Source organism: Dipodomys merriami, unplaced genomic scaffold (genome assembly GCF_024711535.1).
Source record: "Dipodomys merriami isolate MVZ:Mamm:240054 unplaced genomic scaffold, mDipMer1.0.p SCAF_53, whole genome shotgun sequence".
Lineage (NCBI taxonomy): Eukaryota > Metazoa > Chordata > Mammalia > Rodentia > Heteromyidae > Dipodomys > Dipodomys merriami.
In genome coordinates, this window is record NW_027206102.1 from 6,226,274 (window position 1) to 6,252,783 (window position 26,510).

Sequence of the window (26,510 nt, forward strand, 5' to 3'; positions counted from 1 at the left end):
CAAGCATTATTGCTTCCTCCTTTGTTTTCCCCCTACCATCCCTTCCCTCCCACCTATACAACTTACCCCCCCCCAAATTGTAAAGTTCATTTTTCTTTTTTTGGGGGGGAGGTCCGGTCATGGGGCCTGAACTCTGGGCCTGGGCACTGTCCCTCAGCTCTTCAGCTCAAGCCTAGCGCTCTACCACTTGAGCCACAGTGCCACTTCCGGCTTTTTTCTTTTTGCTTATGTGGTGCTGAGGAATCGAACCCAGGCCTCATGCATGCAAGGCAAGTGCTCTACCACTGAGCCACCTTCCTAGCCCTTAAAGTTTGTTTTTTGACATAGCATCTTGTACATGTCATTGTTGCAATGGGTCAACCTGTATCCCTGTTTAAACAATTTATTTTTTCCCTTCTGCTTCCCAAATTATACCAACATCAAATTCAGTGAAAATGGGTTATACCTTGGGGGAGGGACATAGAAAAAAACAAAAAAAAATCATGTGGTACCTTATAAATACGTTACAAACAATAGCAAGAAAGAAAAAAAAAACCACTTGATTCCTTATCTTGGTGTTCATTTCACTTAATATCATCTTATTTGACCTTTTCTGCTTGTCTCAGATATATAGTAGTTATAGCAAATAAGGAAAACCAATGGGACATATGTTTCTTTGAACCTGGCTTGCTTCACTTATTTTTTTTTCTTTTTTTGGGGTTCGGTCGTGGGGCCTCAACTATGGATGGGCCTGGCCGCTGTCCCTCAGCTCTTCAGCTTAAGGCTATTGCTCTACCACTTGAGCCACAGCGCCACTGCCAGCTTTTTTCTTATGTGGTACTGAGGAATCAAACCCAGGGCCTCATGCATACAAGGCAAGCGCTCTACCCCTGAGCCACCTTCCCAGCCCCTAATATAATTTTTTTCCAAGTCTTTCCATTTCCTAACAAATGGGGCAGTGTCATTCTTGCTGATAGAAGCATAGAATTCCATTTTATATATAACACATTTTTTTGATCCATTCATCTACTGAGGGGCATCTCGGTTGGTTCCATATATTACCTATGGTAAATAATGCTGTAATAAACATAGTTGGGCTGGTAGCATGGTCTTGTTTGTGATCATTTGAGTAAATGCCCAAAAGTGGGATTGCTGGGTCATAGTGGAGCTCTTCGTGGAGTCTTTTGAGGAATCTCCATAGTACTTTCCAAAGTGGTTGAACAAGTTTACACTCCCACCAACTATGGAGTAGGATTCTCTTCTGTCCACATCCCCTCCAGCATCTGTTGGTATTAGAGGTCTTGATTATAGCCATTCTAAATGGGGTGACATGGTATTTCAATGTTGTTTTGATTTGCATTTCTTCTATGGCTACAGAGGTTGAGCATTTCTTCATGTAGATTTTGACATTCTTTATGTGAAATACTTGGATTAAGATAAGTTTAAGAATTGAGAATTTGGGGATTTGAGGAAGTTAATGGTGGTACATATTCCATGTGTTTTGCTACTGCTAGCATGGCACATAACTTTCTGTAGAGAAATTATAGAAACATGACTGCGTAAAAGAAATGACTGAATTAGCTTTGGTTTTGCAACAAAGTGAATTTGAAAAAGACACCTTTGTTTTATGGAACTTCTTAGGTTTCAGAGTTGGGAATAAGATTTGGAACCTGTAAAATGTCTGATTTTATATCTTCAGCTGTCTTGAATGTGTTATCAACTTATTCAGATGTGTTGAAGTGTATATGACTGAATGATGGTAATTTTTTTTTAATGTTTCTTTTAGGTAGATGAAGTTCCTGATGGAGCTGTAAAACTACCTACAAACTACCCATTTTCTTTTTTGGAACTCATGAGACGTAAGTCCTGTTAGCTTTTCGATGCAAATTAGAAGTTTCAGGATTGTGCATAAAATGAAAAAGTAGAAATTAATTTAAAGAGGAATAGGAAAGAAATACAAAACTTTAAAATTATGTTTGAACTTTAGAATAAATTTTCAAGCTACCTCTTTGTGTTGAGGAAGCACTATGTATGTTTTACTTTTAGATAGTAAAGGCACTGTAGGTTTAATTTTGATTGAAAGTTTAATTTTCTTAATCAGGGAAGGAAGCAAAAGAATGGTGGAAAGTTTGTATGGGAAGTTTTTACAGGACATTCAATATTTCTGTTCAGTAAAATTACATGGACTTTCTTCTCCCCCCCCCCCCATTCTGGGATTTGAATTCAGTGTCCTGTACTTGGTAGGCAGGTGCTCTACCATTGAGTCATGCCTCTGGCCCAACTAAGTGATTTCTTCTTTTTTTTGTCAGATATGGGGCTTGAACTCTGGGCCTAAACTCTGTCCCTGTGCTCTTCAGCTCAAGGCTGGCATTCTACCGCTTAAGCCACAGTGCCACTTCCGGTTTTCTAGTGGTTTATTGGAGATAAGAGTCTCACGGAGTTTCCTGCCTGGGCTGGCTTTGAACCTCTATCCTCAGATCTCTGTGTCCTGAGTAGCTAGGATTACAGGCGTGAGCCACCAGTGCCTGGCCCAACTAAGTGATTTCCATAAGGATTATTTTATATTATGCTTTAGGCCTTAGGCTATATTGTACAAAATACGAGAAGATGAAATCTGGACAGTTCCTTTGAGTGTACTAGAGGCTTATGGGTAGTAGAGCCATTCTGATTTGTTCTACTGTCCCTAGTGGATATGGGCACAAACTGATTTGGTGAGACAATTTTAATTTTTCAAAAATTAGCTGAAAATTGAGCTGTTACTTTTATATGCATAAGATTTTCTGGGAGCTATCTCATGGGTTTCCAATGATTATATTTGTATATACCTATCATTTAGTAGCCTTCTAAGTACTATATAATTTGACTGGTTTTGAACTTAAAATAATTTCTGTAGCTTAGGCTTGCTTATTTGGGATGAAGAGAAACAAAGCTTGGTATTCCTCTTCTAATTATAATTATATTCCTAGAAATGGCTACAATGACAATGTCTGATTTAATGTTTCTTAGCAACCAGCTTTCAGTTATTAATGTGTATGTGTGGTACTGAGGTTTGAACTCAGCCTCATGCTTACTAATCAATTATCCTTCAGCCCTTTTAAATTCTGGTTGTTTTTGGAAAGGGGGTTGTATTTTTGCCTCAGGCTAGTCTTGGACGACAGTCCTACCTGCCCCTCCAGTAACTAAGATTATAATCCTGTACCATTATCCTAGCTCTCACATAATTTTTTCAACAGTTATGTTTTGCTGTGATAATATACACAAAATGTATACCACTAAGTTGATTTTAATAGGAATTTCATTAGATTTTAGCAGTTTCTTGTATTCATGATCATTCCATTCTCTTCAGTTCTAAACAACCACTAATCTACACGGTTGAATCACCATTTCTGGCCATTTCATGTTAGTGGTATTATAAAATACCACAAATTATTATTTTTTTGAAACTTAAAAAATTGTCTTTAGTTGTACAAATGGATTTCAATTCAAGAAATTGATAAATTTGTAAGTACAATGCATCTTTTTTGTGGGGGGCGCCTGAACTCTGGGCCTGGGTGCTCTCCCTCAGCTCTTCAGCTCAAGGCTAGCACTCTACCACTTGAGCCACAGTGCCACTTCGGTTTTTTTCTTTTTGATTATGTGGTGCTGAGGAATTGAACCTAGGGCCTCATGCATGCAAGGCAAACGCTCTACCACTGAGCCACCTTCCCAGCCCCTAAAGAAACATTTCTTAGGGCTTATCCAAGACTTTCTGAGTCAGTCTGTATGCTATGGAGTTCAACAATCTAACAAGCCTTGGGGATGATCCTGAGCCATACCAAATTTACAAATACTGTATTAAATGTAGCTGGCCTTAGTTGAATTTTCTTTGGAGGGGAAGGGAGGCAGTTTGGGGCTTGAACTCAGGGCCTGGGCACTGTCCCTTAGCTTTTTTGTTTAAGACTAGCACCCTACAGTCACTAGAGCCACAGCGCTAATTCTTGCTTTTTTGTTTATGTGGTACTGAGGAATCAAACCCAAGGCATCATGCATGCTAGGCATGCACTCTACCACTAAGCTACGTTCCCAGTCTCCAATTTTTTATTTTTGTAACTTTAAAAAATTCTTTCTGAGTGGGCTGGGAAGGTGGCTCAGAGTTCAGGCCCCATGACCAGACCTCCCCCCCCAAAAAAAAATTACTTCTGATTTCTCTGATTTTAAGACATTTTGTAAAATATTTATATACACGTATGTATATATATACACATTCTTACAGTTTTATAGGGCACTTGTGTAGACCATTGTTACTTCTTTTTTTTTTAACAGTCTTGGAGATCCAATGAGATCCTAGTTCATACAAGGCAACTGCTCCTCCAGCATTAGGTTACTATTTTAAATTTAAAAGTGACTATTCTTTCCCCAACATTAAAAAATGGAGAACTTTTATTTTCAATGCTGAAGATTAAACCTAGGGTCTTGAACTTGCTGAGCAGTGTTACCACTTGGAAGCATATGTAGCCCAAAGTCTGTATTTAAATCACAGCATTACACTGGGTACCTAAACTTATTAGGTATTACTTGGTTAATTAGGTATTAAGATGGTTAAGGGGGAAAATGAGGCTATTAATAATCAAGAAATTAATGCCTGGGAAGGTAGCTCAGTGGTAGAGTCCTTGCCTGCACGAGGCCCTGGGTTCCTCAGCACCACTTAAGCACCACATAAGCAAAAAAAGCTGGAAGTGGCGCTGTGGTTCAAACGGTAGAACGCTACCCTTGAACTGAAGAGCTGAGGGACAACGCCCAGGCCCAGAGTTCAGGCCCATGACTGACCAAAATAAACAAATTAAGATATATTCAAATTTAAAAATACCTGCTTTAATAGCTAGGATATGGAAACAACCTAGATGCCCCACCACAGATGAATGGATCCAAAAATTCTGGTATCTATACACAATGGAATATTATGCAGCCATTAGAAATGACAAAATAATGGCATTTGCAGGGAAATGGATGGAGCTAGAAGGAATCATGTTGAGCGAGGTAAGCCAAGAAAGAAGAGACAAATGGTACATGGTCTCCCTGATAAGCGGATGCTAAATCCAAAACGTTAGGCGATATGACAAAACTAGCAGGGCTTAAGAAACAAAGAACTCCCACTCATCTGGTTGAACCACTACTAAATATCCCAATGCTGCTGATCACATATATGGTATATAACATATGAACACCGTTATATGTTACAGACTGTGATAGACAATTTGCTCCAGGAAAGTTAGAATGAACTTGTGACTTTAAATGAACATCATTATTCCACAATACTGTGAATTTCAGAAATTATTTAATCACTTAATCAAAATAAAAAAAAAAGAACCTTGGGGAAGGGAGGGAGGGGAGGATGGTAGGGGGAAAACAATGGAGGGGGTAACAATGTTCAAGAAGAAGTGTACTCAATACCTCACTCATGTAACTGTAACTCTCTGTATAGTACCTTTACAATAATAATAATTAAAAAAAACCTGCTTTAAGCTGGGTGCCGGTGGCTCACAACTGTAATCCTAGCTACTCAGGAGGCTGAGATCTGAGATTCGTGGTTCAAAGCCAGCCCAGGCATGCAAATCCGTGAAAATCTTTTTTTTTGGGAGGAGGGGGGGTCAGGTCGTGGGGCCTGAACTCTGGGCTTGGGTGCTGTTCCTCAGCTCTTCAGCTCAAGGCTAGTGCCACATCGCTACTTCTGGCTTTTTTTCTTTTTGCTTATGTGGTGCTCAGGAATCAAACACATTGCCTCATGCATTGCAAGGCAAGTGCTCTACCACTGAGCCACCTTCCCAGCCCCAAGTCTGTGAAAATCTTATCTCCAATAAACCACCAAAAAACTGAAAGTGGCACTGTAGCTTAAGTGGTAGAGCTCTAGCCTTGAGTTGAAGAGCTGAGGGACAGCGCCCAAGCCCTGAGTTCAAGCCCCACGACCTCCCCCCCCCCGAAAAAAAAATAAAACTACCTGTTTCATAAAAATTTAGTGGCATTTTTATTTCAAAGTATACTTTAATGTTTTTGATCTTCAGTGTTTTTTTTTTTTTTTTTTTTTTTTTTTTTTTTTTTTTGCTAGTCCTAGAGCTTGAACTGAGGGCCGGGGTGTTGTATTCAAGGTTAGCAGCACTCTACCAGTTGAGCCATAGATTCATTTCTGGAGGTCAGAGTTTTATAGACTTGCCTGCTGGTCTGGCTTCAAATTGTGATCCTCAGCTCTCATCCTCTCAGCTTACTTAGTAACCAGGATTATAGGCAGGAGCCACTGGTGCCCAGCTATTATCAGTGTTCTTTTAAGTATACCATTTACATTTGCAAAGTCAGTACCTCCCAAAAGCTTGGAGAGTAAAGTCATGGGTTGATGATGAATTTGCTTTGTAACACTTGACACAGGATTTAATACAAGTCGATTACAGCAGTCACATTTGCCTATTTTATGTGACTTTCAGCAAATTCCTTACATTTGTGTCCTTCTGAATTTGTAAAATAGGGATTTCATCTATCTTAGAACTTTAGGACACAGCTAAGGTGCTTTCATAAATAATTAATTAGACTAATGCTAAGTATGTGTTGAATGAAATGCCAGTAAGAACTGTATGGCTTTGAAAGGCTTGTTTTGGGAGCAATACTTGCTGGGATTTATAAATTAATAGTAACATTGCATATATTTTTTTCTAAGGCTGTTATTGTAGTGTTACTAAGTTTAGATCAGCTCAGTTTGAATTTTGCTGACTAGTTTTGCTAATTGAGAGAATGTCTTCGAACTCTCCAAACTCTTGAAAATTTAGTCATACTTTTCTGCTTTTATCTCTTATTAATGTTCAACTTTAGAAACTTAAAAAATACTATATAGTATATGTAGTGTATAGTATGCATATAATTTTTTTTAAATTTTTTATTGTGAAGATACTATACAGAGGGTTACAGTTACATGAGCAAGGGAGCGAGTACACTTCCTATTGAGCATTGCTACACCCTCCATTGTTTTCCCGCTAGCATCCCTCATCTCCCTAACTTCCCCGAGGTTCTTTTTTTTTTAATTGTGATTAAGTGATTACATAATTTCCCAAATTTCACAGTATTGTGGAATAATGATGCTCATTTAAAGTCACAAGTTCATTCTAACTTTCCTGGAGCAAATTGTCTATCGTGGTCTATAACATATAACGGTGTACACATATGCATATAATTTTTAATTACTGTAAATTTACAGAGATTTCATAGTTGTATTTTCATACATGCATATAATATACATTGTTGAAATTATGTTCATTTTTTTGGGGAGAGGGTTAGTTGTGGGAATTGAACTCTGGGCCTGGGCTCTGTCCCTTAGCTCTTCAACTCAAGGCTAGTGATCTGCCACTGGACCCACCGTGTTACTCCAATTTTTGGCTGATTTATTGGAGATTAGAGTCTCAATAGACTTTCTGGCCTGGGCTGGCTTTGAACTGTAATCCTCAGATCTCAGCCTCCTGAGTATCTAGGATTACAGGCATAGCCACTGGCACCCAGCTTGTCCTTTCTCCTTCTGCTGGTCGTCTTTCCCCATCATTCTACCTTTTACTGTCATAGCATCTATTTATTTATTGAGCCAAGCCTGGGCCTTCACTCAGGGCTTGGGCACTGTCTCTGATTTCTCTCTCTCTCTCTCTCTCTCTTTTTTTTTTTTGCTCATGGCTTGTACTTTACCGTTTGAGCTGTAGTTCCACTTTGGAATTTTTGGCAGTTAAAAGTCTCATGATCCTCAGCTCTTACCCAACATGTTAGGATTACAGGTATGAATCACTCCTGCCTGACTTGTTATAAAATTTTAGTAAACATCCTTTTTAAGATTTGTTTCATATTTTGTGATTTTATAATAGGTAAATGAAGCAGCAAGTTAGAGTTGATAAGTTGAAAATGAAACGTTTTGTTTAGAAAATACTACTTAATAAAGATAAATGACTTGATCTTGATGTCCTTGTGTCTGATAGGCCTTCATATTTTGATTATGGCCCCTTTGGTTTGACTTAAAAGTTCTAAGTTTGGGCTGGGAAGATGGCTCAGTGGTAGAGTGCTTGCCTTGCATGCCTGCGGCCCTAGGTTCGATTCCCTAGTACCACATAAGCAAAAAGAAAAAAGCCGGAAGTGGCGCTATGGCTCAAGTGCAGCGCCCAGGCTCAGAGTTCAGGCCCTATGACTGGACCCAAAAAAAAAAAAAAAGTTCTAAGTTTGTGGTGACTTTGTGTGGGCTTTCTTATGGGCATCCATACTGTTTAGTAAAAAGGTAAAATCTGAGACATAACTGCTTTTCTATATATTTGCAAAAGAACTTCAATCCACATAAGTTTACTGTTAGATTTGGAATTTACTGCTTAATTTTCTCATTGCTTTTAAAAAGCAAATAATAAAAGGAAAGTTCTACAATTTAACCACTAAAGAGAAAGAATAATATTTTTATATTTTAGAATTTCTAAACCTGTTGTGTTCTGATTTTTTTTCCTCTGAACTTTCACAATTTTCCTTCCTTCATTCCTTCCTTTCTCTCTCCCTTTCCTCTCTCCCTCCCCTCTCTTCTTTCCTTCTTCCCTTTCCTCCCTTCTTTCCTCCCTTTAATCTCTTTCTCGAGCTGGTACCAGTACTTGAACTCAGGGCCTAGGCATTTTCCTTTAGTGTTTTTGTTTTTGGTGCAAGGCTGGTGCTCTTATATTTGAGCCACAGTTTCACTTCTGCCTTTTTGATAGTTAATTGTAGATAAGTGTTTCATGGCCTTTTCTGCTTGAGCTGGGTTCTAACCATGAACCTCAGATCTCAGCCTCCTGAATAGCTAAATTACAGGTGTGATCCATGGGTTCCTGGCTTCACAATTTTTTTGTATTTGCTATCAAAATGTAATTAGATTATGTCCTATTTCCATTTTGCATATAAAACACTTTTTGTAGGCCATTTGAAAATGGAACATTTCTAAGAGAAAACCATAGCCACAGCCACCATAAGGTGTTCCTTGGTAACTAGCAGTGCGGTCTCTAGGCTAATTTATGTACTATTCAGGAATCTTAGGGGATTGTATCCCCATGGAGAGTTATTTTGTTCATCAGCTTTGTTTTTGACTTATCAGTCTTGAGCATATTCTTTACCCCACCTATACTTCGAATTGATTGTGAAGATCAAACATTGAGCAGTATATTTACTGTTACAATATTTATTTTATTTTTTTGTGTGTGCTGATGCTGAATATTGAATTCAAGGTCTTATACTCTTGCTTGGCTTTTTCAGTGGCCTGGTGTGTGCTACTACTTGAGCTACATCTGCACTTCCAGGATTTTTCTCGTTAATCGGAGAGTCCCTTGGACTTTTCTGCCTGGCTGGCTTCAAATCAACATCAGACTGAGCCTCCTGAGTAGCTAGATTACAGGCATGAGCCACTGGTCCCAGACTCTTAAAATATTGCAGCCTCCTGGCTACTTAGGAGAACTGAGATCTGAGTATCTTGGTTTGAAGCCCAAAGAAAAGTGCTTGGGAATCCCAATTAACCATCAGAAAAGCAGATTGGAGTGTGTGACTCAAGTGATGGAACACCAGCTGTGAGCAGAAAAAAGACAGCAAGAGTATGAAGCCTTGCCTTGAGTTCAAGCCCTCACTATTGGCACAGAAAAAGTGCTCAAACAATAGATTGATAGGTCCATTTAGCAAAATGTATTAAATAATTACTGGCATGAAAATGTGTTCATATTTAATTAGAAGTATATAATGATGTTTAAATTAGGTACTTTCTGTTTTTTCACAGTACTAGAGTTTGAGCTTGAGCTTTGAGGCATTGAGCCTGGTTCGTTTGCTTGGCTGGTTCTCTACCACTTGAACCATGCTTCCAGATCATCTCTGCTGGTTATTCAGACTTGGTGATTTTTTTTCTCCCCAGCCTGGCTTTGTCCAGTTTGGGGGAGAAGTTTTTTTTTTTTTTTTTTTTTTCGTTCGTGGGGCTTGAACTCTGGGCCTGAAAAGCCTGTTCAATTAAACTGAATGAGACCAGGTGCTGGTGATTCCTGCCTCTAATAGCCACATGAGGCTGAGATCTGAGAATTGAGGTTCTTAGCCAGTCTGGGCAGAAAAGTTCATGAGAATCCCATTTTCAGTAAACAGTGGAGCTATGCCTCAAGTGGTCTAAAGCTGTAGCATTGGGCACAAAAGTTCAGGGACAGTGCCCAGGCTCTGAGTTCAAGGCCCAGGATCTGTACCAAAAAAAAAGTTCATGTAAATGAGTTGGTGTTATGGATCTAGGAACTCATTACTGAATTAATAAAGTATATCAGATTGACATGTAGTTCTGTGGTTTAGTGCTTGACTTGTTTCTGTGAGACCTGGATGCAATCCTTAGTACTGTAAACGAAAAAAAAAAACAGTAGTATTTGGAATAAAATATAGCCTACTTTATCCCTACCTCTAAACAGAAAACATTTATTGTTCTGCAAAGAAATGGAACCTAAAAATATTTTAGAAGCCAGGTGGCTGGTGTTTCACACCTATACTCCTAGCTATTCAGCCTGAGATATGAGGATCAAATTTCTAAGACAGCCTGGAAGAAAAGTCTGTGTGGCTCTCTTGTGTTCCAAGCTGGAAGTGGAACTATGGTATAGTAGAGTGACTGTAGCCTTAAGTAAAAAAGCTAAGCAATAGTGGGAGGCTCTGACTTCAAGCCCAAATATCTGTATACATACTTCCCCCAAAAAGACTTTTCCAACATTTGTTCTGCCAGTACTTAGAGCCTTCTCATGTGTTGGTAAGATTGTGTTAATTGAAATGAATTCATCAGACTTTATATCCTTGTCTTCCCTTTAATTTGTATTTTATGAAATGCATCATATAATAGTGTTATTTTAGTAATGCACTATGTATATATTTATTTGAGGTTGCATTGCACTTATTATCTTCTTCTGTTTTAGTGCTTTTTTAGGACCAAAGGATATATTTCCTTACTCAGAAAATAAGGAAAAGTATGGCAAACCAAATAAATAAAAAGGTTTCAATGAAGGCTTATGGGAGATAGATAACAATCCAAAAGTGAAATTTTCAAGTGTACAGGTGAGTCATTGGATACCCACTTAGTTTAGTATTATTTATTCAGTCTTGGAGGAAAAAATACCATCATAGCTAGAGGAAAATAAGATGGCATTTAAGACTCTTAGTAATTTTGGATTAAATTGTGTTCTTATTTATGGAATAAACTTTGACTTTTTATGTCTAGATGAACTACTGAAATTATTATACTGCTAATGAGACCTCAGAAAACTGAGAAATGCTTGGTTATTTACTCCTAAGAATAAAGTTTAATATATTAGATTTAAAGCCATATATACTGTCTTTTTTTTTCTTTCTTTATTTATTTTTTGTCAGTTGTGGGACTTGAACTCTGGGTCTGTGCACCATCCCTGAGCTCTTCAGCTTAACGCTAGAGCTCTACCACTTGAGCCACAGCACCACTTCCAGTTTTCTGGTAGTTAATTGGTGATAGAGTGTCAGGGACTTCCCTTGCCCAGGCTGGCTTTGAATCTCGATCCTCAGATCTCAGCCTCTTGAGTAGCTAGGATTACAGGCGTGAGCCACCAGTGCCTGGCTTCTACTATATTAGCTCTCAGACATTTCCATACATGCATACAAATCGTTGAAAATAAGTTTTATTCTATTTTCATACATGTGTAAAGTACTTAATTTGCCCTCTCCTTGGCCCTCTTCCCTCCTGCTAGTACCTGATCACCCAGAAGAGCCTATATTACTTTCCTATCATTCATTTTTTTAAGTGTGTATTACACAAAGGAATTTTGCCATGTTATTTCACATATATACATATATGCTATGTTCAGTTCAGGATATTTTTTTGGAGGGGTCAGTTGTGGGGCTTGAACTCTGGACTTGGGTGCTGTCTCTGCGCTCTTCAGCTCAAGGTGACAGACCAGGGGGTTGTGTGTGTGTGTGTGTGGTGTGTGGTGAGTGTGCGAGTGTGAGTGTGGGTGGTGGGTGGTATGTGTGAGCGTGAGTGGTGTGTGTGTGATGTGATTGAGTGTGTGTGTGGTGTGTGTGGTGTGATTGAGTGACTGAGCGTGTGTGGTGTGTGTGTGGTGTGGTATGAGTGTGAGCATGTGGTGTGAGTGTGGTGTATGTGGTGTGAGTGGTGTGATTGTGAGCAAGCATGTGTGGTGTGTGTGATTGAGTGTGAGTGTGGTGTGTGTGGTGTGATTAAGTGAGTGAGCATGTAGTGTGTGGTACTTTTGGTGTGTGGTGAGTGTGAGCGTGAGTGGTGTGGTATGACTGTGTGGTGTGAGTTTGGTATGACTGAGTGTGGTGTGAGTGCTGTAGGTGTGGTGTGGTGTGATCATGTGTGGTGTATGTGAGTGAGCATGTATGGTGTGTGTTGTGTGGTGTATGAGCATGTGTGGTGTGTGGGTGGTGTGATTTGAGTGAGCGTGTGTAGTGTGATTGTGAGTGTGAACATATGTGGTGTGAGTAAAATGGGTGGTATGATTGAGTGTTAGCATGTGTGGTGTGTGGTGTGAGTGGTGTATGGTGTGTGAGTGAGCGTGTGTGTGGTGTAATTGACTGTGAGCGTGTGGTGTGTGTGGTGTGATTGAATGAGCGTGTGTGGTGTGTGGTGTGTGGAGTGTGACCGTGTGTGGTGTGTGTGATTGTGTGTGTGGTGTTAGTGTGAGTCATTCCATTGTCCTAGGTGCTGGGTGTGAATGTTGCCTTATGCTCCCGGCCGCTCTTCCGTGGCTCTTCAGGGAGCAGAGCACAGAGCTTGTGGGTCACCTGCTGCTCTGCACGGGGCCGGGGTCGTAGGGTCGCTGGGTCACGGGGATCAGCGGGGCCAGCCGGGCTGAGGGTTAGCAGGCCCAGCCTGGCCTTGGCTCCCACCCTGACTGCACCCAACGCCCACCACTCCGTGGTCCCCGCGGTACTGGAGGCAGAGGTTGGAGGCTCTCAGTTGGAGGCAGTCTGGACCAACTTCACCCTCATCTCAGAGAGACTGGTGAGGAGGGCACCTGGCACAGCAGGGAGGCTGGGTGGGGCCCTGTGCCTGGTGGGGGAGCTGCCTGGCCAGGCTCTGGGCCCGCCGCCCCCCTGGACAGGGCAGCAGGTGCTGCTCCGCAGGTGGCCACTTGAGGGCGCTGTCTCCCCAGCCTGCAGAGCCGACAGAGGCCTTGTGCAGCCAGGATCCCATTAGTGGTGGAGGGGTGTCTGGTCCAGCGGGAGGGCGGCCCAGGTCAGGGGGTGACGGGCCAGCCGGGAGTGGGGAGGCCCACACGGTGGGGATGGAAGGGTGCGGTGGGAGCAGTGGGGGGTGTAGTGGGGGCGAGGTGTAGGGGGAGGTTCTGGGTGCAGCATGGGAGTTCTGCCCCTGATGACTTTCTTCTCTGCATAGCACCTGATGCCTGGCATTTCCTCAAATCATCTTCACAACACATAGGAGGTGGGCACCTCTGCAGCCCTATCTTTTTACACAAGAAGTTAAGTAATTCAGCATCAGGTAATCACGTGAACTGGCATTGACTTCAGGTCTGCCAGAGTTGGAGAACTTCGTCTCTTTGTTCCAAAGGAAATTGGACTATCTGTCTCCAGAATGTGGCTTTGCTCTGTTAAATGGCCCCAGGACTGGGAAGGTGGCTCAGTGGTAGAGCGCTTGCCTTGCATGCCTGAGGCCCTGGGTTCGATTCCTCAGCAACACATAAGCAAAAAGAAAAAAGCCGGAAGTGGCGCTGTGGCTCAAGTGATAGAGTGCTAGCCTTGAGCTGAAGGGCTGAGGGACAGCACCCAGGCCCAGAGTTCAGGCCCCATGACTGGACCCCCCCCAAAAAATCACCCCAATAAAGCTGTTGTCTTCACTTGAAAGGTTGGGGAATCAGGAGATACTTTAGGTGGGGCATAAAAGCCTGTGCAAACATAAAAGATCAACATTCTATTGTTGATATATATCATAGTAAGGACATTTTAAATGCAATGCAAACATAACACAGATTCCCTGCTGATGTTTCTAACTTAGTAATTTGTGAGTTCGACTTCTGAGCAGATCTTCATTGAGACACTTGAGTCATAGAGAAAAAATAACACTTGGCTTTGGAGTTCATCAACTTGGAAATTTTTTTTATATTTTTTTATTGTGAAAATACTGTACAGAGGGGTTACAATTACATGGGCAAGATAATGAGTACATTTATTATCAAGCATTGTAGCCTCCTCCTTTGTTTCCCCTTCCCATCCCTTCACATCCCCCTTTCCCCCAATCCTCCCCTCCCCCTCCCCACCGAAGTTGTAAAGTTCGTTTTCGACATGACAACTTGTACTTCTCATTGTCGCAATGGGTCCACCTGTATCCTCGTTTAAATGACTTGTTTTTCCCTTTCCCCTCCACAAATTATACCGACATCAAATACAGTGAAAGTAGGGGTTATAAAATGGGGGAGGGACATAGAAAGCAACAAAGAAATAATCTTATAAATGCGTTAGAAACAATCGCATGAAAGAAAACATTTGAATACATATCTTAGGGTTTATTTCCCTAACATTACCTCATCTGACTTTTTCTGCTTGACTCAGACATATACTAGATATTGCAAATAAGGGGAACCATGGGACCTATGTTTCTTTGGGCTTGGCTTACTTCACTTAATATAATTTTCAACTTGGAAATTTTATTATTTTACTTTGTGAAGACAAGGCCTTACACACATGGAAATGAGAAACTAATTCGTAAGTGTACAATTAAACAGACACAGTTTGTATGCAAGTGTACACAGATGTATTAACTGAAGTATGGTATTTGCAGGGGAGAATTCGGATGGTAAAATTCCTCAGGAAAACAAACTCATAGTCCAATGAAATGAATACCAGGAAACTGGCACTTTAAAGGTATGAGTAGGTCAAGGGGAGGGAGGGTGGATGAATGAAGAGAGGAAGGCAACCATAATACTTAACATGTATCCTGTGAAACCAAGAATTGAGAACAGGGCTGGTTTTGGGAGAGTTGGGAGAGAATGATGAAGGGGTGGCATGATCAAGGTGCATTGTATTTATAAACTGATGTGTGCCACCACTGATAACAAAACCACAATATAAAAGGGGCAGCGAACACTGGGAGACATTGGCATAGGTGAGAATTACCTGCCTGACCACTGATAGAACCACACAGGCACTTCAATGGGGAAAGCCATTTCACAGAAATCATCTCAGGGAGACAGTGAATGTTTTGTCTTTATGAGGTATGCAATATTTGGATGTCATAGAAAGGAAGGATTCGAGGCACGAGCAGGGGTGGTGGGGGAGGAATATGCCCGGTCCCTTCCTGTGCTGGTGAGGTGCAGTGGGACAGTAGGGTTGCGGTGGAGGCGTGGGGAGAGGAGGCTAGAGGAGACCTTGAATGTCACATTGAGGATGGGTTTTGTGCTGCAGCAGCAGAGGACTGTCAGGAGCACAGAGGGAAGATTTCCTCGGTGGTGCTGTGGAGGCAGAGACAGGAACCATAATACTAATTAGGCATTCATTGCTAATACGCTCATAGGAGTGGTGGCCAAGAGTAGGATGTGAGAGATGTGGAAAGTCAGTATGAAAGCACAGCTGAGTTACTCAAAGACAAATTTCCAAGTGGGTAATGAGAAAAGGAGAAACTCTCTGACACAAAAATAGAACAAGGTGAAGGAATTTGGTGGGGGCGGGTGGTTAAGAAGGTGCCTATTTTGAGATAACAAACTTGCTTCTGGATGTAATGAGTTTTGATGTGCTGTTAGAATGTGACGTGTAGATGTCCACATATAAAATTGCCAAGTGCAGATATCTGAATTCTGATGATGTGAAGCCCTGGTGTGCCAACGTGAACCGTGAAACCAAGAGCTTCTGAAAAATTCAGGCCCCAAACGCTTTGAGATGTCAAACCTCAACCCGTCACTAAATTATTCACATTTGATTTTGTTCTCATAATGAACAGAGCAAAGAATCCGTTTTTTTCTCACAGATTTTTTTTGAAGTTGGCAAAAATAATGGATTTTAAAGAAGTCATCAATGATCACTGAACTTACTTGGTAGATTCTTTTTTTCTTTTTGGTGAGGAATGACTCACATACTAGAAAGTATAAAATCCAATGGCAAATATACACATGAGTCCCCCTATACGTACCACTCCCATCAGGAAATGGAACGCTTCCAGCACTCCAAAAAGTGCCTCATAAGTTAAGGTCTCTCCAAGATGCTACCTTCCAGAATGACTACCACTTTGAACAATATCCACTTAAGTTATTTTTATGCCTACAGCTCTGTATGAATTGAATCATACAATGATATATCACATACTATATATGATCTTGTATCTGTGGTAATATATATCTTTCTTTGGTTAAGATGCATTTTTCTAGTATAGTTCATGGAAACAAATCTGGAGACGTGGATGTAATTTACACTTATTGAGGAACCATGCCACCCTAGTACACTAGGCCATCGGCCGCACATAGGGACTTTGTCTGCATTGGTGTACACACACACACACACACACCACACAGACAGGCTGAAGCACACACACACACACACACACACACACACACACACACACACACACACACACACACACACACCCCACACAGACATAGGCTGAAGGCCCCTAGATGAGGTCATGGCAGACTCAGGCACTGGTTATGGCCCAGGTTTTACCCTCTTTTCTCAAGAGTGGGGGGAAGACTCTTACAACTCTCATGTGATCGTCTTAGGTCAAATGAATATTTTTATTTTACCCCCACTCTTGGTGTAGGGACAGGAAAGTTGTTTAGCCTTTGCAAACTGATTTTTTTATCTAAGTGCTGAAAAGTTAGTTTGCTCTTATAATAGCATAAATAAACACTCTTGGAGCGAGAGCTCAGTTTTATTCTTCCCTCTTCAGCAAAGCATTAAAAACAAAATCACCTCCATTCTAAACACAGAAACCTAGAATTACAGGAAGGACATCTCATTTATTTAATAGTGGTAAGGAAAATACTTTATGGAACAAGGACCAAGGACCTTAGATAAGGGGACTAGAGCCACAGCTTCCTGCAGCTGTGCAATGAGTTACAGGCAGGGAGGGAGAGGTGGAAGCCTTGCAATTATGTGCACAGAAACACCTTTCAGTAATCCAGGAGCTCAGGGCTGCCCAGCATGCTTTGTATTAGAGGCTGGGGACACCATATTTCTTTGTATCCTTAGAGTTTCTGTTGCCTTCTGAAACTGATACAACACAAATTGTTTGTGTGTGCGTGTATGTATGAAAGAGGAAGCACTTTAGTTCAAATGAGCACTTAATATTCGTAATTTGATCTAATTTTAATAAATTATATATGGGAAATACTGAATGGGCCACAAAATATTTTATTATTACTATTTTTTAAAATAAAATGTTTTTCTCCATTTCTTCTGTCCCACCTTCAATTTTTTGTTGCTTTTTTTTCTTATGAGCAAGAATTATATCTGCTCATATTCTCAAAAATTTATCTGCTTTAAAATGTTGAGAACATCAGGTCTCCTGTCAGTAAGCAGACAGGAGAAGTTAGGGAGAAGAGCATTGTTTGGAAAAGAAAACTTAGTCATCCTGTCACCTGAATGCATATTTGTGTACTGCTTAGATATTGCTGCTCCAAGTGATTCTGAACAGCTATTCAAAGGGTGCATTGGTATGTGACATTTCAGAGGGAGATGAAGCTTCAGTCCACAAAAGGACATATATTAATTGGGGATTTTACTTTATTTTGGCACAGAGTTTTAAAAAAAAAATCACCTGGATGGATTTTAAGATATAGACAACGTTTCAGATCTGGTTTTGGAAGCCTGATTGAGAAAGTTCTTTCTCCCCAGCATTTAGGACAGCATGTTCTCTCTAAAGAAAGCTGTCTATTTTTCTTTTCTTTGATGGACCTTCAGTTTAGAACAGACACAAAGCTGGGAACACAACCCAAGGCAGAAAAAATTCACTCCTATGTACTGTTGGTCAGGTTGACTGTAGGACACAACCTCAAAGGTTATGGATCGGTGGTGGAGCCTTGTCCCTGCGTGAGCATGTTTTCTGGACTTTGGCTGGAGCTGAATTCCTGACTTCTGAAAGGAGGGATGGGTCTGGGTTTCTAGCGGGAACAGCCAATGGGAAGGAAGTAATATTCATTAAGAGTGTCTCAGGCAGGCCACACCAGTAAGGCATGCTGTTAACACACCCTCCTGCACACTGTTCGCCTGTGTTTGAAATCCTTCCAGGATACTGGGGTTACTTTTTTTTTCCAACCAGGAAGAATACATGATTGGATTCTTCTTTTCATCCCTTCCTTCCTTCCTTCCTCGCTTCCCTCCCTCCCTCCCTCCCTCACCCATCTCCCCCTCCCCCTGCTGCCCTCCTCTGGAGCTCTTCTTTCCAGCAGGAGCTTGAGAATAAGATTATTATCCAATCAACTCAACAGCAGCCCATGTCAGTGTCCACATGTGCATCTGAGACGAGAAGAGATTCATTTGTGACCTGGAAACTGAAGTCTGCTTAGGTCTGTAAATATGAATAAAGCCCATTCTCCTTAATGATGAAGGTAATCTCCAGTAATTTAATTGTCTTTCTTAACTAGTGGGGATAACCCATTTCTCTCCACCCCCCCCCCTCCTCTCACACAAAAACTATGCTTCTCATAGAGTGATCTTTACAAACACAGGGGAAATATGTCTTTTGGTTAATTGCATTTGAAGGAGCTTCCCCCCCCCCTTTTTTTCTTTTTTGTATGAGATACTCTTCTTTCTCCACCACAAATTATGTGTTTTTCTAATAAATATTGTGGTGAGCTGCTTGGGCTCTTATGGGCTAACTGTGGAAGTGGTTGGTGTGTGTGGGATGTACTCCTGGCTTGGGTTAGCTTTGGTGAAAGTTGCTGCTTTGTTTGCTGCTACAGATGAAAGGAAGTTTCTTTCTGTTGCCGTTGTTTGTGGAACTTTGGTGGACCTGGAGTGGATTGTGAGACCCCCCTGCCAGCCCATCCCCTGTGAGCACAGAGCCGTTGTCTCTTTCCATGTGTCATGTGCATTTTCCAAAACATTCAGCCGTGCCTCTAAGAAAGAAGTACAGCTTCTTAAGATGGCCTAGGAATGGAGCTGTTTTCTTTTCAATATGGTTTTGGAAAGAAATTATAGATGGAAGGTAGAAATCAAGTTGTACAGAAGGACTTAAGTGTAAGCCAGGAATGCAAAGATTAGACTCACTGGTTTAGTTAGGGCAAATAACTTCACTTTGAATTATTTTCTTCTTTTGAGTGAAAAAAAAAGTAGATCTGTGTTGAAAGCAGTGTCTGAGGAGACCAGCTTATAACACACAGCAATTGCAGAGACAAGTTAGGTGACACCAAGAACAAGTGTGTCTAGGCAGTCCCTTTAAAAATACCCCAACCGAGGTTATGAAACCACACAGCTTCTTTGAGGAATAACGCATCCAGGGCTAAAGCAGCCTAATTTTATTCAAGGATTTGAAGAGTAAAAAGGGATTTGGTTCTTTAAAAAAAGGAAAAAAGAACAGCCGAGTGAGGATTATTGATCAGTGAGGGATTAAACATTTGCTGGAATACAAAGCATCAGGAATTATCAACATGGACATCACAGTGGCCGGCCATTCAGCACTTGGAAATGCAAACAGCCCAGTTTCCCACTGATCCAATGGCAGCAGCCTGGAGCTCTTGATTCCCTGTGTGTCTACCTTTGTACTCCCTGCCCCTGGACAGGGATGAGGAGATGGGTTAGGGGTGAAAGGAAACTAATCTTGCTCTTTTAACTTCTGTCTGTCTGTCCCTCTTGAGCAGGCCAAGCAGAGACCAGAGAGGGAAAGCACTGGGGAGCCTAGGAGAGGTCCTGAGGTCCAGAGAGGATCAGGAGATCTATCGGGAAACCTCAACTACCACTTCCTCCTGTTGCCAGGGCTGTGGTCCTGTCTGCTTGCCGGCCCGCACCTGCCTCTGTGGTTCACAAGGAAAAGGCACTTGGCACTTGTACAGCCGGCCCGAGGGAGTAGTGCTGAGGCCATCCCGCCCTTTCTGGTTTTGTCTTTTTCTTCCCCCGTCAGGTGCCACTGGCTTTGAACCATGTAATTGCATCAATAAGCCATCTCTGGGATGAGCGGTGTGTGTGTGTGTGTGTGTGTGTGTGTGTGTGTGTGTGTGTGTGTGTGTGTGTGTGTGTGTGTGTGTGTGTGTGTGTGTGTGTGTGTGTGTGTGTCTGTGTGTGTCTGTGTGTGTCTGTGTGTGTCTGTGTGTGTGTTCTACTGGCAGCCTGGCTCTGCCACCCTGCCTCCTGGAAGGGTTTGCAGGACTGAGGACATTGGTTTGGATCCTGAGGCTGATTTTTATCACCTCTGCATAAGGCTTAGCCTGTGAGGAGGGAAAGTGAGAGGGAGGGAAGAGGAAGTCTGACTTTGCACTTTCAAGAGCATGTGTGATTTTCCAGGATGTACATAATATACATTGAAGCATCTGTGTTGTGGGCTCCCAGAGATTTGCCTGTTCTCAGTGCCGATTCTTTGTGCACCCTGCATACATCCCACCTTTTGGACTGGGGGAGGCAGTGGAGGATGTTGTATAAGAGGACCAGTGTCCTGACCCACGTGCTGACTGGGTTAAAACAGGTGCACAGATACTTCAAGCTCCAGCCCACGTCTCTACCTACCCCTGGGCAGGAAGAGCCTAGGGTCACCGTCTGCCTCTTGGAGACTCAGTTTCCCCATCCACTGGGAAGTTTTTGATAAAGGCCTTTATTTTGGGTGCCACATTCTCATGCTGAGTCTCCTATTGCCTTCTGTTGTCAACTTGAGGAGCCTTTGAAACTTTGGGGGAGACGTTCCCATCTTTTTCTTCCTTCTTCTTTTCCATACATTGGACTGTGTTGCTATTTTCAGGCCACAAGTGATGAGACTGAAATGTAAGTGTCTTGATGTGCCAGGTGGGGACATCAGGCCACCTGGCTCAAAACCTGGAATTCTAGGACATGTTAACTGTCTGAACCACAGAGGTAGAGAGAGCACACACAGGGCCACACTCCCTGACCCGTGAATGTCACAGATGTGGCCGGGCCAGGCCTTGAGACCATGTCAACCCTGGTCCAGAGGAGAAAGGACACACTCCACCCACAGCTCTTTTTAGGGAGCTGGGATTGAGTTCCATCTGTAGAATCGCAAAGTGTTTCTGGGTTCGGAGCCACTCTTTCTCAGACGTCAAGTAAACACACACAAGGTTGCAATGAGGGTTATGCAAGCCTGTATGCTGGGGTTTGACTCAGGACAAGCCCTAAAATGAGCACATTTTGCTCATTTTTGCTGTTCAAAATTTTGGTGATCCTAGGGTTTAAACTCAGAGCCTTGCACTTGTTATACAGATGCTTTGCCACTTGAACCTTGCCTCTAGGTTCCTTTGCTTTCTGCCAATGTTGTATGACTGTGTCTGAATCCACCTCCTCTAGGTTCACCGGTGATGTGGGACTCCCGGGCCCATGTCACCGCACTGTTTTTCTCCCCCAGAAACAGTGTCTTGTGGACCTTTCTGCCCGGTCTGTCCTAGAACCTTGATCCTTCTAATGTCAGCCTGCTAAGTAGCTGAGATGATAGGTGCCAGCCACCAGCATGTAGCTGAGGATGTATTGTCTCTCTGTGATCCTACTGAGCCCAAACCTTAGATGCACCCAGTGATTGTGTTGGCGAATTGACATCATCGGATGAGCAGCATATATGGCTTATTTATTGACAGTCGAGGTCCAAGCCCTGACTAGGCCCAAAGCCTTAGCCTCACTCTTGGTCCATGGAGATGGAAGACTATCCAGGCAGATGTGTCTCAAAACAGCAATGCTGCTGAGTTTGGTGTGTGTGGTTGTTTGGGGTGTGTGTGGTTGGGGTATGTGTGGTTGTTTGGGGTGTGTGTAGTTGTTTGGGAAGTGTGTGGTTTGGGATGTGTGTGGTTGTTTGGGGTGTGTGTGGTTGTTTGGGATGTGTGTAGTTGTTTGGGATGTGTGTGGTTGTTTGGGATGTTTATGATTGTTTGGGGTGTGTGTGTGTGGTTGTTTGGTGTGTGTGTGTGGTTGTTTGCGGGAGTGTGGTTTGGTTTCCTGCTCATCAGCCTTGGTGGGTGCCATCTTCTCCCCTCCCCATAGGATGCTCTCTGCTCACAGTGGTGTGACCTGTACCCCTCTCTATTCTCAGTGTTTAACCTGTACCTCCTCTCTGCTCTTGGTATGACTCTATCCCCTCTCTGCTCTTGGTAGTGTGACTTGTATCCCTTCTCTGTTTTTGGTGTGACCTGTACCCCCTCTCTGCTCTTGGTGTGACCTGTACCCCAGGGCTAATTTAGGACATTGGGATTTAGAATGCAGTTGGAGATGGGAAGGAGAGGGGACTGGAGAGGGAGGCTGGGAGAAGAGTTCTGGTCCCACACCTGCTCGCTGCTCCTCAGGACACCTCTGTGCACTCCACAGGGCCACTGTGAAGCCTGATGGGGAGGAGCTCTATTCTGGCTGTCCAGGGCCCCGCGGAAGGAAAAGCAAGGGAGGAACGCGCTTGAAAATAACATCGTGACTGTTCATGGGGTAGAGTTCTGCTTTTGCCAGCTTCATTTTTAATGAAAGGATGGAAATGTCCAGAGGCAGGGTGGTGACTAATGGAGTTGCATTGTCCTCTTCTTATTGGAGTTTCAACAGCAGGGCATCCAAGCTCACTCTCTGAGACTGCATTCACGCCAATGTGCAATATGAAATGGAGTTCCTTCCGCATTCACCTCTCTCTAGTCCTAGGCCTGGAGCAGCAACTTAGTCTTCACCTGGTCTGATTTGATGGAATGATTCTCCAGCGCCCACTCCTTTTCTTATGTTGACAGTGGTAGTGGTGGGGGGGAACACAAATTTACATGACAAAGGACATAGTTCACCTTTTTCACCTGGGAAGTACTTGTGTTTGTTTTCTGGGTAGATAAACTACATTTAAATGGCATGATGGATTAAATAAAGTGTTATCTTTATTTCCTTACCATTGTTAAGGACTAAGTACTTTTGGGTTTTCTTTTTCTTTTTTCTTTTTTACTATCTGGCAGCAAAAATGCCAGCTCAAGTAGAAGTGTGGTTCAAGTGGTAAAATGCCAGCTTTGGAAGAAAACACTAAGGAAGAGCATGAGGCCACCAGATTGAAGTCTAGGCTTCCAGTCCCAGAGGCAGGCTGTGAGTCACAGCCCATTGGGGTCACCCAGCCCAGCACTGCATAACAGACAGTGAAAGGGTCAGGACATGACTGCCATCATTTTGTTTTTCTTTGCATGCTAGGCTTTGAAGTCAGGGCCATGCCCTTACTAGACAGAAGTTATATCATCTGAGCAATGCCTCCGGCCCTTTTTGCTTTATTTATTTTTCAAATACGGCTTCCAGGCTGACCCATCAGCACCTCTCATGCATACTTGGATCATTAATGTCAGCTGCCCATGGCACTCATTCTCCCTCCCCCCCCCCAACTCCTTGGAGTCCTGCTGGAGGCTCACGGCAGACACATCCTCATGACTGCTGTAAATGGAAGGGACCCTGGTCATCAGCAAATGGCAGTGTGAGGCCAAGCAAGGTCAGAACTGGTCAGGAATCAGGACTGGTAATGACTCTGTGCTTAGGGGCAGGCATAGCTCCTGATGAGTGGGTGGAGGACTGGACTATGTAGCTTCAGTCTATCTGTTTTCAGGCAGTGACTATCATAGACACATTTGGATTTTGTGAGGTTTTTGAGCAGTGAGGATGGAAATCAGCTTGAGGCACAGCTGTGGACAGGTTGGTTGGTCCGTCCCATGTGCCTGGGACACCTTAGCTTGCTTTGGCACCTAGGTAACAAGTTGCCCTTATGACGTAAGTTTATGATTTTCTCAAGTAGAGACTATATTAAACTCCACGAAGGCACAAGGCTTGACTTGTTCTGGCCACAACTAGTTCCTCCTATTGTCTCCAGACAGAGCAGCAGCTCCACAAATAAGGGATTGGAGGGGGGCATGGGGAACGAGAAGGAAGGGGTGGCGTCGCCCAGGAAGCATTGTACTTGTAACCTGACTTCTGGAATTGTTACCCTGGGTGCAACCCCATCAAAATACTAATAAAAAAGTCATGTTTTCTTATTTGTTATGAACAAATAAGAAAAATAATTTTAAACAACCACACTCTATAACCCATAGATAATTACTTCTATTTTTGTTTTTAAGAAACAATCATTGTTGGAGAGTTTTCTTTGAAATACAAAAACTCTTCTTGGAAGCTTATCTGTGTATTAGACAACAGAGCCCCTAAGTTTGAGTTTGCAAAGACTTGGAAATGGAGACTTTCAGGATGATTGCACTCCTCCCGCGCAGTGTGTTTCCATACCCATGCATTCCCACAAAAATTTCCTCCAGTCATTTTTGGCACTCTAATCTTTGCTACCTAGTTTAGAAAACAAAAGTTGGGGAAAGTCATGTGAAGTGAAAGTTGTGCTTTTCTGTATATGGTTAAAGAAATCTTCCTTTGGGAACTGCCTACATTTCTTTGCTGTTTTCGGCAAGTTCTCCTGGCTCTTGCTGCTCTCTTTCTTCCTTAGAGGATTCTGTAAGGTCTATCCATCATCCAGTTACCAAAATGCACCTCACTGGAGAAGGAAAAATAGTTGGCGTAGCTGAGTGTTTGAAAGGAAATAGGAGAAAAGACATGCCTCCACACATCGAACCATCTCTGATGCGCTTTTGGAAATTCATAATGACAGATGGGTTGGGGAGAAGGAGACACACTCCACAGTGGGCTTCCTTTCAGATCCAGAGCTCCTTCCAAGGTGTTCTGACTATTCTTAGCAACTGGGGCTCCACACATTCACCCCGCCCCCCCCCCAGAAGAGAAGACTGCTTAAGGAAGCTTTATTGCTTAGCATTTTGCTCCAAACAAAAGCCAAACCAGGCAATGCAGGAATAGATGTGGAGAAATCTAGACGTCTATTTCATAGAACTTGAAGGACCAAGGCACCTGACTTCTCAGGACCTGTGCTTCTTCAGTCCTCTGATAGGAGTGAGAAGTTCTTTCTCACTCATCAATTCTTTCAGAATTCTCTGAAAGAAGTGATGAAAATATTCGTAGGGAATGGTGGAGATAGGAAGGTTCCATAGTCCCTATCTTTTGGACACTTGCAGTGTGGAACTCATTGAAATTGTTTTCCCCTTCTCTTGTTTATTCAACTCTACCTATCGTTGGTTGATGGCTCAGATTATCTCCCTTCCCCCCCAACCCCCAGTGTAGTAATGCATTTCAGGGTAATGCAGAATTTCAATTTGGGGTGTAGAATGACATGGTTTGATCATGTGTTACAGAGTTGAAGTTCTGAGACCCCCCCTCCCCCATGGAGTTAGGAACTTTGCGCCATGTAGTCACTCTAAGAGCACCTGTGGATTCTTTCCTAGGCTCTCATACTTAGCCACGGACCATGAGCTTGAACTCTGCCTCTGATGGGCACCAGTTGAGTGTCCATTTTCACCATGAACATATTTGTGTGGACAGGACCTTCTGTTTGGGGGGGGGCATACCGTGGTGGCTGTGGCAAGACAGAGAAAATGCCTACGTCTGTAAAGGTGTACCTAAGCTGAATCCACAGACTTCTATTCCCAGAACGGCCTCAACTGGTGATTTTCCAGATCTGAGTACCCTGAGTACCAAGGATTATAGGCACCAGTCATGGATTCCTGGCATGATGCCTAAATATTGCAGCGGATGCAAGGAGTTTGAGAAGTGGCGACTGCCTTACAGGGGGTTGCGAACTCCATAGGGACCACAAATGCCTTTGGGAGGGAAGAGAAGGAGGGAAAACCCTAGGATGTCTTTTAATTTAGTATACTTACTGGAGATACCAGGAACCACTGGAAGTACAGAAACTTAAGCTTTTGACCTTATTTCTCTGGCCAGAGACTATTCATTGAATTTGCAGCCCCTTATTCTGTTGCAGATGTCAAATCAGAAGCCATCTATCCACCACAGGCAGCTTTATTAGATGATCAAATTGGTTATGGAAGTGCCCTGCCCACCTGCACTGGCCTCTTTCCCTTACCCAGCTAAGGACTCCTTGCAGACACACCCTCATGGCACTTTGCCTGCTGTGATCTCAACTCCTTTCCAAATGCTTGCCTCGGCAGCTTCCCCTCCATCGTGCCTGTGCCTCTCGGACTGGGTTCCCATGATGGTTGGATATTGAGCTGCTTGTTAGAGGAGGAAACAAGGGCTGTTGTGTACAATGGCAGGCCTGAACTGGCCCTGAGGCAGGGCAGACGCTCTCCCAGGTGGGACTTGTCAGGGCACAGGGCAGGCATCCTGCCACTGGGCCCTGGGTCACTGTGGTGAGCAGCGGTCACACTGGAACTTCTCTCTCTCAGAGAACAACAGGTTATATCTGACCAGATTGTCTTCTCTAGGGAATCTGTTTCTCCACCAACCTCCTGGGGGATGCCTGGGGCTTGAGTCCATGGCAGGCTTCACTCCTGTCCAGAACTTTTCATTACAGAAGTTTCAACCACTCA

At 42.9% G+C, this 26,510-nt stretch overlaps 1 long non-coding RNA gene across 1 annotated transcript; it reads left to right on the top strand.

Annotated features, from left to right (window-relative positions):
- The first annotated feature begins 14,548 nt into the window (after positions 1-14,548).
- On the top strand, positions 14,549-22,947 carry LOC138811445 (uncharacterized). The gene is made up of 3 exons (XR_011367396.1): positions 14,549-14,859; positions 18,375-18,491; positions 22,438-22,947. It is a non-coding gene; the product is annotated as an uncharacterized lncRNA (long non-coding RNA).
- Positions 22,948-26,510: the final 3,563 nt, after the last annotated feature.